This window comes from Macaca mulatta, chromosome X (assembly GCF_049350105.2).
Source record: "Macaca mulatta isolate MMU2019108-1 chromosome X, T2T-MMU8v2.0, whole genome shotgun sequence".
In the NCBI taxonomy this organism is placed as follows: Eukaryota; Metazoa; Chordata; class Mammalia; order Primates; family Cercopithecidae; genus Macaca; species Macaca mulatta.
The window spans coordinates 148,099,524-148,117,329 of record NC_133426.1 but is presented as its reverse complement, the minus strand read 5'-3'; the positions used below and the strand labels follow the sequence as shown (position 1 = coordinate 148,117,329).

Here is a 17,806-nt window from a genome sequence, read left to right as displayed (position 1 = left end):
GGCCCCTTACCTTGAGGATTGGCCAGGTCTAAGACTTCCCTCTGCTGACCTGAGTCCAGACTCCTCACAAAATGCCTCAGGTCCTTCAGACTCCCACAATGCAAGTCGGGAAAGCACATGCGAGAACCCTGCCAAGGTTGACCAGGGTTGACAGGAGGGGCAGCGTGGGGTGGGGCCTCCTCTCTATGGAAAAACCACCCCCCACCTCTCCACCTCCTTCCACCTTTTCCTGACCACTTCCCCACACTCCACTTCTTCCCACCCTCCTCAGCGCCCCTCCCACCCCTTTGTGCTGATCTCCCTACCCCCTCCCACCCCTTCCTGCCACCTCCCAGTCCTCTTTCACCACTTCCTCCCCTCCTCCCTGTCCCATCCCACACTTTCCCACCCTCCTCCCATTCCTCTTTCACCACTTCCTCTGCTTCTCCCTCTTCTCCCTGCCCCCTCCCACTCCTTACCACCCTCCTCCCTGCCCCCTTCCACCCCTTTCCGCCCTCCTCCCTGTCTCCTCCCACCCCTTCCCGCCCTCCTCCCTGATCCCTCTCTCCCCATAATGCCCACTTCCCCGCCCCTTCCCACCCTTTCCTGTTCACCTTCCGCCCCCCTTTCACCTTTTATTGCCCACATTCCCACCACTCCAACTCCTTCCTGCCCACCTTCCCACTCCCTCCCACCTTTTCCTACCCACCTCCCAACTTCCTCCCACCCCTGGGGCCTACCAACCTGCCCCTTCCACTCTTTCCTGCATACCTCCCCACTCCCACCTATTCCTGTCCACTTCCCAGCCCTTCGCCCACCTCTCCCTGCCCACCTCTCCCTGCCCACCTCTCTGTTTTTGCCTCTCCACCTCTTTTGTCCAGAGGTGACAGCAAGGAGTGGCTGGGCGACACCTGGGCCTCCCCTCCATGTTGGGAGGTCACTGTCCTTCCACAGAGTTCCCTTCTTGCTTGTCGGCCAGCCCCGGGCCTCCTTTCTCTGCTTAACTGAAGCTGCCCGGTGTCTGAAATGAGGTGAAAAGGCCCCTCTGTCTTCCTCAAGGTTTTACTCCTTCCAGGGCCTGCACTCCCCCCTTCTCCTGTCCAGACAGCAACAGTTGTTCTGTCATCCTCTAAAATCCATTCCAAAACCTTCTACTTTAAGTACTGCTGTGTGTGAAGTTAATATAATCTCTCTCCTAAGCTATGTCAAAGGCTCCCTTCATTTTGCTTCTTTTCCTATCCTTGTCCCAGAAAAATCCATTGTCTTTTCAGCAGCCTATGTGTGATCTTTTTTGAAAAATTATTTTTTAAATCTTATTAATATGTTATTAATTTTTATTATAATTTTTATTAATTTTAAAAATACACTCATCAGATTTAACTGTTATGTGAAACTGTATGTATTTTGGCAAATGCATGGAGTTCCATATCTGCCAGCCAAGTGTCACACTGACCAGTTCCATCACCCGAAAAATCCCCTGTCCATCTCTTTTGAGGTCAGTCAAGGCACTTCTCCAAAGATTCTAGCACCTATGCTCTGTTTCCAGTTCATACAGTTTTAACTTTCACAATATGTCATATGAGTAGGTTCACAAAACATGGATTTAAAAGTGTGGCTGTATCATTTTTTATCTCAACTAGTAAGAAATGAGAATTCCTCTTGTTGCATAGCCCCTCTTACATTTAGTATTTGATTTTCAGATTTCAGCCATTCTAATAAGCCTGTGTTTGAATCTCCTTTGGTTTTTGTTTGCATCTTCCTAATGACAAATGACATTGGTCATCTTTTTTTATACGCCTTTTTCTGATTGGTATATTCTCTTCAGCAAAGTGTCTGTTCAAATCATTTGTGCCTTTTTAAAAACTAACAGACATCATTTTCAGAGCATTGCTAATCCAAAAATACAAAGAGAAAATTTCATCAAAGTTACAGAGTTCCCACATACCTCTGCCCACCTATTCTGCCCTATGCACACACACACACACAGTGTCTCCTATTATTTATATTTTGTGTTATTATGGCACGTTTGCAACAATTGATGGACCTGTATTGATATTTCATTATTAGGTCAAGTCCACAGTTTACATCAGGAATCACTCGACGTTGGGGATGCTATAGGTTTTGATAAGTGTGTGATGGTGAATATTCATCATTACAGTATCACACAGACTTGTTACACCATTCTAAATCTCCTGTGTGCTCCACCTATCAATCCCCCTTGCCCCAATCCTAACCTCTCAGCCTCTGGAAACCACTGATATTTTTAGTGTATTCATAGTTACCTGTTTCTGAATATTGTGTGATTGGAATAATACATTATGTAGCCTTTTAAGATTTTCTTCTTTCACTTAGCCTTATGCTTTTATGATTCCTCCAGGTCCGTCCTACCAACAATGACTGAAAGTTCCTGTTGCTCATCATATGGGTCAACATTTGATGTTTTGGTGTTTTGGATGTCAGCCATTCTCCTGGGTGCAGAGTGCTATCTCCTAGGTGCTTTAATTTGCAATTCTCAAATGACATATAAAATTGAAATATGCTCATTTTAAATTCCTATATATTCATTGTTTGTGTACCTGTTTATAGTTTTTTTCCACTTTAAATTGGGTTTTCTATTTTCTTATGATTGGGTTTTCAGCGTTTTGTGCATATTTAAATATATATCTTTTATCAGATATGTGTTTCACAAAACATTTATCCCAGTCTCTGGCTTGTCTTTTCCTGATCTTAACAGTGACTTTTCAGAGTAAAAGTTTTTAGTTTTAATTAAGTCCAATTTATCTCTTTTTTCTTAGGTAGCTGGTACTTTTAGTGTTGCATCTGAAAAAGTCATCATCAAAACCAAGGTTACCCAGGGTTTGCACCCATAAGTTTAACCAAATTTTGGTGTTACATCTAAAAAAGTCATCACCAAACTCAAAGTCACCTAGGGTTTGCCCCCATAAGTTTGGCCAACATTTAAAACTCTGATAAAATATGTTTGTGAATAAATGAATCATTTCCCCATAGACAATTATGGGGAATAATAATAATTTCCTCTGTTAATGTGAGAGAATTAATTGGTGAAATATTTTAGGAAAAAAGTCAGTAACATTTAAAAAATGTAAAATATTCATACTGACTCAGTTTCCTCATTAAAATGCATTCCTTATAAGTAATTATATGTACTTGTCCCAGAATTTATGCTCAGAGATATTGATTGTATTTACAAGAATAATAGCCACAAAAGATAAACAAATATTTGTTCATCAGAAGATCTGTTCAATTCGTTATTGCACAGAAATAAATTAGAATTCTAGGAAGTAGTCCCCAAAGTAAGATGGATCTATTAACATTTGTGCTGTCATGGAAAGATCTTGGATCCATTTCAATACGTGATTATACTGGCATGTTAGGGATGCCATAGCAATGTACCACAGCTGGGATGACATAAACAACAGAAATATATTGTCTCACAGTTTTGGAGTCTGGTAGTCGAAAAGCAAGGTGTATACAAGGTTGATTCCTTCTGAGGGCTGTGATGAAAAGTTGTATTCCAGGCCTCTCTCCTTGCCTTGTAGATGGCTGTCTTCAGTCCATATCTGTTCACATTATCATCCTTCTACTCATATCTCTATGCCCAAATTTCCCCTTTTTAAAATGACTCCCATCATATTTGATTAGGGCCAGTGTTAATAACCTCATTTTAACTTGATTGCCTCTGAAATAATCCTATCTCTAAATAATGTCACATTTTTAATTTCAAGGTAGAATTTTAGGGGAATGCAATTGAACCTGTCATAGTGGCAAAGGCAAGTGGCATACTTAGATATATATCATTACTCATGTTTAGTTATATTTATACACACATATATATATGCATATATATTTTTATATATGTATATATAGGCATATATATACACACATATACATTACCACATCTATCTTTTAAAAACTTGAAATTAGCTTTAAAAATGTACACACCACATTGTGGAAAGTTCTGAGTAGGGGGCTGATTTTTGGAGGAAATTTGCAGAGAAGAGAATTGTGATTTCTATGTATTTTTATTATTTTTTTGCAACAATAATATATGCAGTATTTATTGGTAAGAAAAGCATTAAAGTAAGCCTAATACAAGGAAAAGGAGCAGTGTAGTAGTCAGATAAAGTAACAGTGAGCTAATGGAATGAAAACATCTCCTGAAATTTAAATGGTTTAACACAACAAGTTTATTTTTGTGCATATAAATTCTGATTTTAGTTGGCAGGGTATTATGAGCTGAATTATACCCCTTCCTCCAAATGCACACATACAAAGTCACTGCATTTGGAGATAGAGCCTTTGAAGAGGTAATTAAGGGAAAATGAGATTTTATGGTTAGGATCTTATTCAATATGACTGGTGTCTTCACAAGAAGAGGAGATTAGGATACAGACACACAGAGAAAGGGACAAACATGTAAAAAGTCAGTGAGAAGGTGGCGATCTGCAAGCCAAAGAGAGCCCGGAGAAGAATTCAAACCAGCCAACATCTTGATCTTGGATTTTTTAGTCTCCAGAAATGTGAATAAATACATTTCTATTGTTTAATCACACATCTGCACACCTCTTCACCAAATTTCTTTGTCACCAATTTTCCAATCGTGCTTCTTCCAAGTCCCTGACCATCCAGCCAAACCACTGGCTACAGCCCATGCATAAGCATATCAGAGCAAAGTGCAAAACCAGGTACACTGTTTGAAGTTCTGTCCACTTGGAAGTCCCTTCACCACTGTCCTTCAGGGATGTTCTAGAAAGGGGCTGTAGTGCTGCAGCTGTCCACTTTGGGGCGGTGCCTGCATATCGTGCAGAACCATCAGTGAACCAGGCTCTGGTTTTCTCTTCCTTCATCAACTCCATCATAGGGAACTCCCCACAGGACCATCAGTGCAGGCTGGGGGAGAGAAGGCAGGGTGGCAGGGGTGGAGACCATGGGCATTTGTGTCACTTCCTCATGTAACTTACTTGTGTCTTCAGGACCTGCTCAAGCCCAATAGCATATATACCATTTCCATTTGATGATGGAATGCTGCTGTGCATGACCCACTTTATGGCTAGATGGGACAGAAAGCACCCAGTTCATGACAGGCAGTTCAGGTTGCATGGTGATTTGATGGCCTATAGTCAAATATTCAGTTTCCCCCAAAACCCAGTAACAGGCCAAGAGCTGTCTCTCAAAAGGAGAGTCGTTATCTGCAGAAGATGACAGGGCCTTGCTCCAAAATCCTAGAGGCCCCTGCTGTGATTCACCAATGGGGGCCTGCCAAAGGCTTCAAACAGCATCCCTATCTGCCACTGATACCTCAAGCACCACTGGATCTGCTGGGTCATACAGCTCGTGACAGAGCAGCTTGCGCAGCAGCCTGGACCTGTTGCAGAGCCTTCTCCTGTTCTGAACCTCACTCAAAACTGGCAGCCTTTTGGGTCACTCGGTAAATGAACCGGAGTAACACACCCAAATGAGGAATGTGTTGCCGCCATAATCCAAATAGGCCCAATAGGCATTGTGCCTGTTTCTTGGAGGGGCCTCATGCAGCAACTTACCCTTCACCTTGTAAGGAATATCTCAACTGCCCCCACACCACTGCATCCCTAGAAATTTGACTGAGGTAGAAGGTCCCTGAATTTGAGTCAGATTATTTCCCATCCTCTGGCATGCAAATGTCTCACCAATAAGTCCAGTGTGTTTGCTACTTCTCACTCAATGGATCCAATCAGCATAATGCCATCAATGTAATTGACCAGTGTGATATGTTGTGTAAGGAAAAATTGATCAAGGTCTCTCCTAATAAGATGATGACACAAAGCAGGAGAGTGGATGTACCCCTGAGGTAGGACAGTAAAGGTATATTGCTGGCCTTGACAGCTGAAGGCAAATTGCGTCTGGTGGGCCTTATGGACAGGAATGGAGAAAAAGGCATTTACCAAATCAATGGCTGCATCCCAGGTATCAGGAGACGTGTTAATTTGCTCAAGCAATGAAACTTCATCTGGTACAGCAGCTGCAGTTGGAATCACCACTTGGGTAAGCTTACAATAATCCAGTCATTCTCCAAGATCCATCTGTCTTCTGCACAGGTCAAATGGGAGAGTTGAACGGGGATGTGGTGGGAATCACCTACATATTTCAGTTCCTTGATGGTGGCACTAATCTCCACAATCCCTCCAGGGATGCGATATTGGTTTTGATTTATTATTTTTCTAGGTAGAGGCAGCTCTAATGTCTTCCATTTGGCCTTTCCCTTCCCTTCATAATAACACTTCATAATAGCCTTTCCCTTCATAATAGCCCTCACCCTACTAGTCAGGGAGCCAATGTGGGGGTTCTGCACGCTGCTAAGTATGTCTATGCCAATTATGCATTCTGGCACTGGGAAAATGGCCACAGGATGAGTCCGGGGACCCACTGGACCAAATGTAAGTCGAATCTGAGCTAAATTTTTATTAATTATCTGGCCTCCAAAAGCCCCTACTTTAACTGGAGGACCAAATTGTCATTTTGGGTCCCCTGGAATCAATGTCAGCTCAGAGCCAGTGTCAGTAGTCCCGAAATATCTAATTATTTCCTTTTCCCAATGCACAGTTACCCTGGTAAAAGGCCAGAGGTGTCCTTGGGGAAGGATGGGAGAAAGATTAACAGCATAAATTGTTGATAGTATAGTGGAGTCCCTCCTCAAGGAGACCCAGCCTCCCCTTCATTCAGGAGGTTCTGGGTCTGCAAACTGGCTCAAGTCTAGAAATTGAGGGGCTGTTATTCTCTGTTTTTATAATTTGAATTAGTTTTTTGTCCACTTAACATGGAAGTTTTCTGCTTATATAAATTAAGTAGGAATGCAGTAGGCTTCCTATCAATTTCAGTTCTAGAAATACTGTGATTAATTAGCCAATGCCAGAGCTCTACAGGAGTCAAACTATTCTGATTGCTGCTTTGCCTCTATTGTCCATTATGGTAGCTATGCCCATCTTGCCTTCGATGGTCGAGTGCTGCCACTTGGCCCCCGCACCTCAGGATCCAATTATTCCCATTGTATTTAAATTTTATAGTTGAGTAACTGCAATTCCCACTCTTAGATCTGGCATACACAGAAGAGCAATCCCTACAGATCTCTTCAAAGATTTAAGTGCTGCCCTCACAAATCTGTTTCACAAAGCTTTGGTCAAGGGTATATCTTCTGGACTCTCCCAGCTGGGATGAGTAGGTCTAAAATGACTAATCCACTCCAGCATCACAGTTTCCCTAAGCATTTGGATCCCTTCCTCTACATTAAACCAAGGCAAGAAATCAAGCATTTCCAGATTACTTAGTGGGCCATTTTTAAATCCACGTTTCAGCTAACTAAGCAAGTATACTATTAGAACTTTTTTTTTTTTTTCCTGAGGCAGAGTCTCACTCTGTCACCCAGGCTGGAGTGCAGTGGTGTGATCTCAGCTCACTGCAACCTCTGCCTCCTGGGTTCAAGCAATTCTGTACCTTGGCCTCCCGAGTAGCTGGGATTATATGTGCCCACCACCATGCCCAGCTAATTTTTATATTTTTAGTAGAGACGGGGTTTCACCATCTTGGCCAGGCTGGTCTTGAACTCCTGACCTCATGATCCACCCACCTCAGTCTTCTAAAGTGCTGAGACTACAGGCATGAGGCACTGTGCCTGGCCTTAGAACCTTTTTTAACTCCCCAAGCTGCAACATTAAATGCAGAATTCCTACTTAGTGGGCCCAAATCAATAAATTCAGTCTGATTAAACTCTGTGTTCCTTCCACCATTATCTCACACCCTTAATATCCATTCCCATGCCTGTTCTCTAGATTTCTGTTTATATAATTAAAAAACGTAAGCAGTTCTTTTCGAGTGTAGTGCACCCCCTCGTGGGTCACACTCTGAACTTCACTTCTAGGGGCCCGCCAGGACTTTAGCCTAGTTATAGGTCTAGAAACAAACAGGGGTGTTGGGGGTGGGTCCTGAGGAGAAGCAACATTATCTTGACTGGTAACTGCCTCAGAGGAGGCCATCACTGTTGCCTCAGGAAGCACAGGGTTTATCTCCTCAGACAAAGGTGGAAATTTCAGCTCTTTCTCTACAGGAGATAAGACTCATACTCAGGGCAACCTTAGTAGATTTGAGGCTCCGTATCTGCTTCTGAAGCCAGGAGCTGGAATCCCTAAGTTTATCATTTTCTTTCAACCCTTTGTCCAGTGAATTTAGGAGCAACCAACCCACTTCATTATGTTCCTTGATTCCCCACATATGGTCAAAGATATTAAGTATAGGGTTACTAAACTTTTTTCTCATGAGCGGTCAATCAGGAGTGTCAAATGCATTTATTTTGCATAATTCTCTAAACAGTTCACACCAAAGCCTATCAGTGTTCTCCACACCATTAGAATTAGAGTCCTTAGCATTTTGGGGTCTAATCACGTTAAGCATCCAACTCCAGAAACCCCAAAACCAATGAAAGACCTCCATCCTTAATATTCTGTTTCTCTAGAACCACTCCTGATACAAAAATCTGTATTACTCAGGGTTCTCTAGAGGGACAGAACTAATAGGATAGATGTATATATATAAAGGGGAGTGTATTATGGAGTTTATTAACTTCCATGATCGCGAGGTCCCACAATAGGCCATCTGCAAGCTGAGGAGCAAGGAAGCCAGGCCAAGTCCCAGTGCTGAAGAACTTGGAGTCTGATGTTAGAGGGCAGGAAGCGCCCAGCACAGGAAAAAGATGTAGGCTGGGAGGCTAAGCCAGTCTAGCCTTTTCACATTCTTCTGCCTGCTTTTTATTCTGGTCCTACTGGCAGCTGATTAGATTGTGCCCACACAGATTAAAGGTGGGTCTGCCTTTCCCAGCCCACTGACTCAAATGTTAATCTCCTTTGGCAACACCCTCACAGACACACCCAGGATCAATACTTTGCATCTTTCAATCCAATCAAGTTGACACCCAGTATTAACCATCACACAATATAATCTCTTTAGACGGAGAATTCTCTCACTCCTTTTGGTATATGGTAAATATCCTACCATGAGAGACTTGCCTATGGCACACTGCAAACCAAGATTTTCCTGTAGGGCAGGTACACAGAAAAGAGACAATGGAAGGATGGTTAACCATCATTTTCTTTTCTCATCAGAGCTAGCCTGTCTGTCAAGGAACCTTTGTCACCTCCTAAGCAGTATTAAGGATTTTGTTATTGTTCTGTTTTTAGAAATTCTGTTCCTTGTAATTTATTTACAAAGTGATTTCCAAAATTGTATCTCATATACCAAGTTTATAAAGGAAGCTTTGCTTTTTGACCACCTAGTATAGCTCATTCATTTGTGTATCTCTTCAGTGGCCTGCTTCAAACAATGCTACCACAAATACCATATATTAAAATCCTAATACAAATATCAAATATTAGGATGATCTCAAAAACTCTATCTCTTACCCTAGGATTACATGCCTAGAACCAGTATATTATGTGGCAAATCAGATTCTACTCACCACCCTATGTGGGAGTATTTTGAGAGTGTGTTGAAGATGCCCAGGATAGATAGGGAATTGTCACTATCCAAACTGAAAATTTACATCGAATTGCTGTTATCGCACAGGAGCCGGGGGTATGGATGGATCAGTCAGGGAACTTCTGTGGGGATGAGGAGGCGTCTATGTCAGGGGAAGGACTGCTGATTCTGGGCTGTTACACTGGAAGCAGGGCACAGCCTTCACAGAGAGATTGTAGGGACGAGCTGGTCAGCAGGACAGGTTCCAGAGTTGCTCAGGAGAGCACACAGGAGAGACAAGAAGGAGGGTGCTGTAAAGTGGGAAAGTGCTGAGGCTGGACAGAACTGCTGGCACCTGGACAGAGTCAGCTCTCTAGAAACCTAGGGCTCAGAATAGGAGTTCCTTAGGTAAATAAAGTCCACAGCGATCCCCACATTGCATTTATTCTCATCGTCACCTTACTTCTCTAGTCCTATCTGAATATCTTGGCCACAGGGTTCATCTTTATGTCACCTGAGAAATGTTAAGAATTGTGAAGAGAAGTAGCTTAACAGGCAAAGACCTTCCTGAGGCTGGGAGGAGTGGAGACGGTATGTGCCTAGATCAATTCACAGCAGGTTTCATGTTCCAGCCCTATCACATTCTAGCCATGTGAACTTGGAGGAATTCATTAAGCACTATGAGACTCAGGTTCTTCATCTGGGTAAAATGGGTTGGATAAGTCCTTTATTGTAGATGTTCTGGAATGTACGTAATGTGAATAAAACACCTGTCACAGTGACTGGCATGTATTGGAATTTTAATAATGGCAGTCGTTATCAATAGAATTAAAACTTCAAAGTCTACTACTGTCTTTTATGAAAAATTTAGCTCTTGTTTTTGTTATCTGAAACATCTCAGAGAAGATGTAGGTGAATATGTCATAAAATACCAACTCAACCAAAATTTCAGCTTCATAAATACAACTCAGTACATTTTCTTTCTGAAATAATATATTATATAACATGGGTAAGGGGAGAATTCCCCAGGTGGAATGCAGCTCAAAGATCCTAGAATTTGAATCAAAGACCAACTCCTTTTTGCCTTTCCCTTTGCTCACACATCCAAATCACTATTTCTATTGATCCTCCACTAAAAATCTAGCCCTTGCTTACAGTTGCCCACATTACATTCAAAATAACCTAATTAAATGTCCTTTCAATGGAATGGGCTCTGGCTCTCCCAGGCTAGGAAAATGAATGCCAGCCTAGAAGCTTCTGGGAAGCATTTCCAGGAGTTATCGCCTTATTTCTCAGGAAACCCTTGCAAATGATGGGTATCAATCACCTAGTCTTTGCACTGTGTTCAAGCTCATCAGTTTGAGAGCTGCAAGACACCTTCCATTACTTCCCTATGTGGAGACTCCTCTCTGCCTCATCCTCCACCCAGAGGGAACTACTCAGAGCAGTTTTCCATTCCAGGCTTTTCTCTCACCTTCTGAGAGTCTGGCCCCTGGCACCACCCAGCTTCATAACAATCAGCTCCCACAGAAGCATCTGCAGTTTCCTGAATCCCCAAAGTACCTTAGCTCAGGGACTTTATACCTGAAGACTCCATCTGGAGTCTCACCTCCCCACTCTTTGTAAACTTATGATTGTAGAGAGCATCTTACCACCTTCTTGACATGGCTTCTGCTCCTAGATTCTACTGTTTTATAGGTAAGGCATAACTCTTGCTTTTCACTGTATCCCCACTACTAAGAGTCCCCTCTGCAAGCAAATGCTCACAGAATGTTAGGCAGATAAAGCAGTCAGAGATGCTTTTATTTATTAACATTTAATTTCTGCTACTTTCTTGAATGAGCTAAGAAAAGCCAGGTCTATTTCTTTAATTTTCAAGAACAACAGACTAAGCAGGATAAGCAAATGTAACTATTCACCATCATTTATTTTGTTCCACTATTTAACTGCTGAGTTCTTACACATTTTCAAGAAAATTCCTGGTGCAATACCATGTTATCCTGTTACAGATCACAAAATAAGAGACAAACTTATCAGACTGTTACTCTTAAACTAGATAAACAGCAATACATATGTGACTAATATTTATAAAATAATATTCTGAAGCTAATTCAACCTACTGTTAAAAGGAAAATCATTCAAAAAGTACACAAAAGGAAAAGAGGTAAATCTCCATCTCTCCCGTATGGAACAGAAATGCGAAGAACACTGTGTTGTTCCCTCAAGCACACCTGGGCCCTCCACTACCTAGTACCTCAACTGCCCTCTTCAAACACAGAGGTAAGAAACTGCCCTAGACTTCACTCAAGACAGGAGAAGATTTTGGAGATGCCACGGAACCTTGCACTGGCCATGGCAGTAGCATCATTTTTGGTGTCAATTATGGCCTGGGCTCTGTCTTCCACATCTTTCAAAGCATCCTTGGAGGAGGTTGGAAAGGAACTAGGGACGGTATTGTTTTGCATGGCCAAAATCTCACTACTTTCTTCTTGCTAGTTTCTGGATGGGCTCTCGGACCCCACAGGAATTCATAACGTAGAAGAGCACTACTGGGCACATGCCAGTACTCCAGGTAATGTCCCTGCACTCAAACTTTAGTGGCGAACTCCCTGGGCTCCCCACAGATGAAGTCCACCCTCTGAGCATACACCCCTATTGCATTCAGCACTTCCCAGATGAACTCCTCAGACGCACAGTTGCCCTCAATGAAGATTACACTCAGAATAAGAATCAGGACGCGGTTCTGGGGCACGCCCTGCTCATCACTCAGACTCCCCTCACAGCTGAGGTCTAATGTGTTTACAAAGACGTAGGAGTCGTCAGGGTCCACCTCTCTCAGGGAAATGCCAAAAAGAATCTCTATGAACTCACGGGCTTTCCTGAAGATCATAGGAAAGCAGCCCATGTACCTGTTGATGACATTCGTCAGCATCTCTGCTTTTGTGACAGGCTGTTTGTTTGATATCTGAGGAGAAGAAACTGTACCACCTCATCCACCTTTTCATCCAGTGTATAAATGAACAAGGACTCACTATCTGTCAGGCTGTGCCAGGTACTTGTATGTTCATCTTCTTGGCTGCTGGGCTCTTCATTGAATGGGCTCCATAAAGTGGAGGAGGAGCAGAAGGACAGGGAACACTGGAGAGGACCCTGGGGAGGACTCTTAGGAGGATTCTGGGGAAGAGGCAGCATCCCAGCAGACAGCTTCTCCTTCTCCTCATGGGCACCAAGAATCAGAGTAGAGGATGAGGAGGAGGAGGAGGAAGAGAAGAAAGAGGAGGAGAAGGAGGAAGAAGAGAAGGAAGAGGTGGGGAATAATAAGTAGAAAGAGGAAGAGGAAATGGAGTAGGCTTTCTCCTCTTCCTCATCTGTGGAATCCTGTGCATCTACCAAGTTCTCTATCACAATTTGGTTCTGGAAGTCTTCCTCAAAGTTGCGGCTAGGAACATTTCAAAATAAAAGTATAATGTCTTCCTCAGGAGCAGAAGGTAAATGTGTGAGCAGGGATGTGGATGATGGGATCCAACAGGCCTGAGGGAGAGAGGAACACTGTAATTGGCCTCAGGTGTGAAACTCACCCATGATGGCTCTGACAAAGGCTGGCTTACGGCTCTTCTTCTCTTACGGTGGTGCTCTAGGGCCTCACAGGTCACCTGTCTTCCTAGGGGGTTTGCCTCCTGGGAACCTGTAGGAGGATGTGAGAAAGCACCTCAGGGCACAGCTGGCAGGCAGAGCCTGAGGCACCAGGAATGGCAGTAGTTGGCAATGGCCAGGTGCTGCCGGGTCTGCTCTGTTTGCGGGGGTAGGGCCCTTGGTACACAGTCAGGGTGGGCACTCACTTTGACTCCTGGCACTGTCTGGGCCTTCTCTGCGGTGCTGGTTTTAGGAAGTGTGCCTCAGACCCAGATCTTCAACTGCTGGTTCCTGGAGCACCTGCAAGAGGAAGTGAGGGAGCCTCTCAGGCTAAAGAGTGCAAGCAGAGCCTTGGGCCTCCCAGGGCTGACAGCTGGGGCTGGCCAGACACCCAGAACCCCACAGTTCTGGACTGCATGGTCCCATCAGAATTTAATGAGCATCCTCACCTTTTCTCAGACAGGGCCATGTCCCTACCACTCTTCTGGCCTGAGCCAAAACCTCAGGGCAAACTCCACATCCCTGAGAGCAGTGGGAGGTGGTGAGGTGGCAGCCACCTCCCAGCACTCTACCACGGTGGCAGTCAGGGTGGCCTCACGTCTGTTCTGATGCACATGTGACTCCTCAGTCCTCACTCTTATCCCCAGCAGGGCCTGGGAATCTTCCCTCTGCCAACCGGAAGTTGCTCCTTGTGCTGACTTGCCATGGGACCCTCAGACCAAGGCCTTCCCTTTCCCTACACCCCTCACCCACCAATGAGAGGGCTGTTGCTCAGCCTGAGCTGACTGGGGAACTTTACGAGGGCTGATATGGAGGAGCAGGGTGGGAATCTCTGGATCTGTTCTCTGAGGTGGCAGTTCCCCTTGTCTTCCTCAAAGTCTTCCTATTTATTCCCTAGAGGGCCGGCACCTCCCGCCTTCTTCTGTCATGAGGACGTGTCCCTCAGCCCTTAGTTGCCCTCTTCCTGTCTGTGACCTACAATCTCACAGCAGGTACAGGGCAGGCCAGAGCTGCCTCTTTCTGTGGTGGGAGGTCCCTCAGTTCTCCCTTGGCGCCCTTACCTTGAGGATTGGCCAGTTCTAAGAGTCTTCTGTCTGCTGATTTCAATTGAGCCTTCTCACAAAATGCCTCAAATACTTCAGACTCCCAGGATGCAAGTCGGAAAAGCACATCCTGCAACCCTGCCAGAATTGACCAGGGATGACAGCAGGGGCAGCATGGGACTAGGTCTCCTCTCTATGGAGGAACCACCCCTCACCTCTCTACCTCCTTCCCACACTTTCCTGACCACCTACTGGCCCTTCTCCACCCCTTCCTACCCATCTCCTGGGCCCCCTCCACCCCTTCCTGCCCACCTCTCAGTACCCCTCCACCTTTTCCTGCTCCCTTCAAGCCCCTCATCCAGATTTCCCTGCCCACCTCCCCACATCCTTTTCCAGGGCTGACAGCAGGGAGTGGCAGGGTGCAGCCTGTGCCTCCCCTCCATGTTGGAAGGTCACTGTCCTTCCACAGAGCTCTCTTCTCACAGAGTGGCCAGTCCTGGGGTTTCTCTCTCTGCTTAACTGAAGCTGCCCTCCTCGGAGAAAACTTCCCCTCCAGCTGACTCCCAAAGTGGAAGTCAGAAAGTTGTCATCTGGGGACCCTGATGGGCTCCTCCAGAGCTGGCAGCAGGCACAGGGATAGGACAGGGAGCACTATGAGTCGTGGGTGTTCCCTTCCTGCCTTCCTGAGAGGCTGTGCCTGGACTCTTGAAATGGCCTGGGCTCCCTGCCTCTGTGCATCTGAGTCTTTTACCTCCGAATAAGCCCCTCCCATCCCTGAGACCTGCAAGGTAGAAGAGAAGGAGAATCCCATCCCTCCACAGGGGGGTGGGACCTCCTAGGCTCAAGGCAGGACTCTGGTGTCCTTTTTCTGAAATGGTGTGGGCAGGACTCTGTTTTCCTGCAGTTATTATTCCTGACATGGCCTGGGAGCCCTTCCCTTGCTCTCCAGACACTTTGTTCTTCAGATCAAGGTTCCCATTTCCATGAGACGACCCCCAAGACGAAGTGAAAAGCGCTAGCATCCCTGACTGAGGGCCCTGCCCAAGGCCTCCCAGGGTGAAAACAGGGACTGGATTTGTGTGCCCTTCTGTTTCTTGGGAGGGATGCCTCATCGGTCCTTCCTCTGTGTCATCGTAGGGATGCCTGGAAGGGCCTGAGTCCCTTCCCCTCTCATGATCTGAAGTGAGACTCACCTGAGCACAGCCTTCTCCTCTTTCTGTCCTCTGAGATGTCAGGGGGATGCCACAGTGGGCCACCATGCCCCAGGGCCTCCCAGGACTGGCAGCAGTAGTGGAGCTGGATTCTATGGATCCTCCTCTTTGTGGGCAGGGAGTCTCTGCAGTTCTCTCACAGGCCTCATGTGACTACTGGCTGGTCCTGGGTCTCCCTGTTCTTCTCATGATGACAGTATAACATACGGCAAAAAATAATGTAACTTTACCCTGAATAAAGCTAAAAAGCACCACGATGCCACGGTAATCAAGTTAATATCATCAGTGACAAATTATGTTGGTACTATGTGCTGTCGGTATGATATGATAAGAATGGCACTTCACCTGTCTGTTCATCCTTCCAGGAAATATAACTTACATCAAATAATGACAAAAAAAATCACACAAATCCCAATCAAAGTCAATTTTACAAAATGCCTAACCACACGAAACTGTCAAAAGTGTCAATGTTTTCAAAATCGAGAAATGTCTCAATCAACCGGTACAGCCAAAGGGCATCTAAGGAACATGATAACTAATAGCAATGGAATATCCTCAGGGGATCCTGGGATAGAAAACAGAATTTCGTGAAAAGTAAGAAAATGTGACTGAAGTATGTTCAATAATAAATAAAGAATATTTGTTAAAAAATAATGTATAAATACTGGTTCATTAGTTTTAGGAAACCTTACCAAGGTAAGATGTTAATAACAGGAGGAATTGAGTGTGGAACATATGATAACCTTCTTATTATTGTTGTAATTTTATTATAAATCTAAAATTATTTAAACATAAAGTTTATCAAATATGAAAAATGTTATCAAACTAGATAAAAGGATATGCATGAGACACCTATAACAGATATATCTTTTAAGGAAATGTTGAAAGCCTCTAGTTTGAACTTGAGTCCTAACCTAGAGTTTCTGCTACAGGTATTTCTATTACTTCTTATACTAGAGGTAGTAGCAAGTGTAGTAATCCAAAGAGGAATAAATGAAGGAATGAGGATTGGCCAGTTGGAAACAAAGCTTTTGTGATTAATGGATGATTAGACTGTGCATGAAAAGAATCCAAAACAACTAAAGATAATTTATTCAATATATGATAGTATATCAGTTTGCTAGTATAAGGTCAATATTCAAAAGAATATCAACTTCATTTTTTGTCAGGGAAAGAGTATGAAAATGAAAGTAAAGAATATATAGTTTTAACCTATAGTACCAAAATATCAATTATCTTAGGAAAATAATTTAACCAAAAACATTTTAACCAAATAAGACTGGGAGGCAGCTGATGGCTGGTTAAAATATTTTTTGGTTAAAAAAGCTTAACCAAAAAATTTTTACAGACAAAAATATTAAAATGCTGTTGAGGCATATTAACAAAGACCTACCTGAACATAAAATAAAATAAATTCATGGGCATGAATATTCAATATTTTAAATATGTTGATTCTTCCCAAAAAGGAATCTACAGATTGATTGCAATCCTAAATCAAAACTGCCAAAGGACTTTGGACCTGAAGGCATGTGAGAATCACCTGATTCTAAAATATAAAGACATGCAAATGGACAAGCATAGTCAATATACACTTGAAAAAGAGTCATTTGTCTACCAGATAGTAAGAATTACAAAGCTACTATAATGAAGAGTTTGAGATTTGGGTGCAGAGATAGACCAAAGGAACTGAATGGAGAGTTCTGAAAAACAAAACCAACAAAACATGTATAAACATGTGCTAAAACTTGCAGCTTTAGAGCAAGAGAGAGTCTTCTTGAAATAGGTGTCAGTGGAACAACAGAATATCCATACAAAAAACCTAATGTAAGTGGAACTCTTTTTCATATTAAACAGTGAAAACAATTACAGGGAAATTCAAAACCTACCTTAAAAATATTTATTATAAAAAACCCGCAAAAATACACAGACATACTCAGAATAGTAAGTCTTTGTATAAATTATCTTTACGCAAGTTTGCAGTATAAGTAAATTAGAGCGTCAGTAAGCCTGGATTTGAAAGCACTGAAAGAGGCTGGAGTCTTTGGTCACTTCAGTAACAGGGGGAAGTAAGATGATAAGAGTCAAAGAGGAGCACAGGAAATAGCATCTACTTCTGCCCCCTTGTTTCAGCCATAAAAGGCCTGACTGCTTTCATGAACCTTTGCTTCCTGAGAGCAAGACTTGAAATCTCAGCAGTGGCTGGGGGAAGGCCACTTGGGACAATGTTGTATTAATTCCCTCTCCTACTTGGCCAGTGCTTCTGCTTACCTCTGGAACTCTGTGGATCCAAGAAATACAACGTGAACAGTTCTACTCCAGAAAGTCATGAACAGGGGATGTTGTGTTGATGACAGAAACCTGACCATGTCCAAAAACAGTTTACTGACTTAGAGGCAGTACCAGTTTGCCCAAATGTGATGGGAATAGAGGTTTATTTTT

At 43.6% G+C, this 17,806-nt stretch overlaps 1 pseudogene; it reads right to left on the bottom strand.

Moving 5' to 3' along the window:
• Positions 1-11,780: 11,780 nt before the first annotated feature.
• On the bottom strand, positions 11,781-12,412 carry LOC106995344 (melanoma-associated antigen C2-like; annotated as a pseudogene).
• Positions 12,413-17,806: the final 5,394 nt, after the last annotated feature.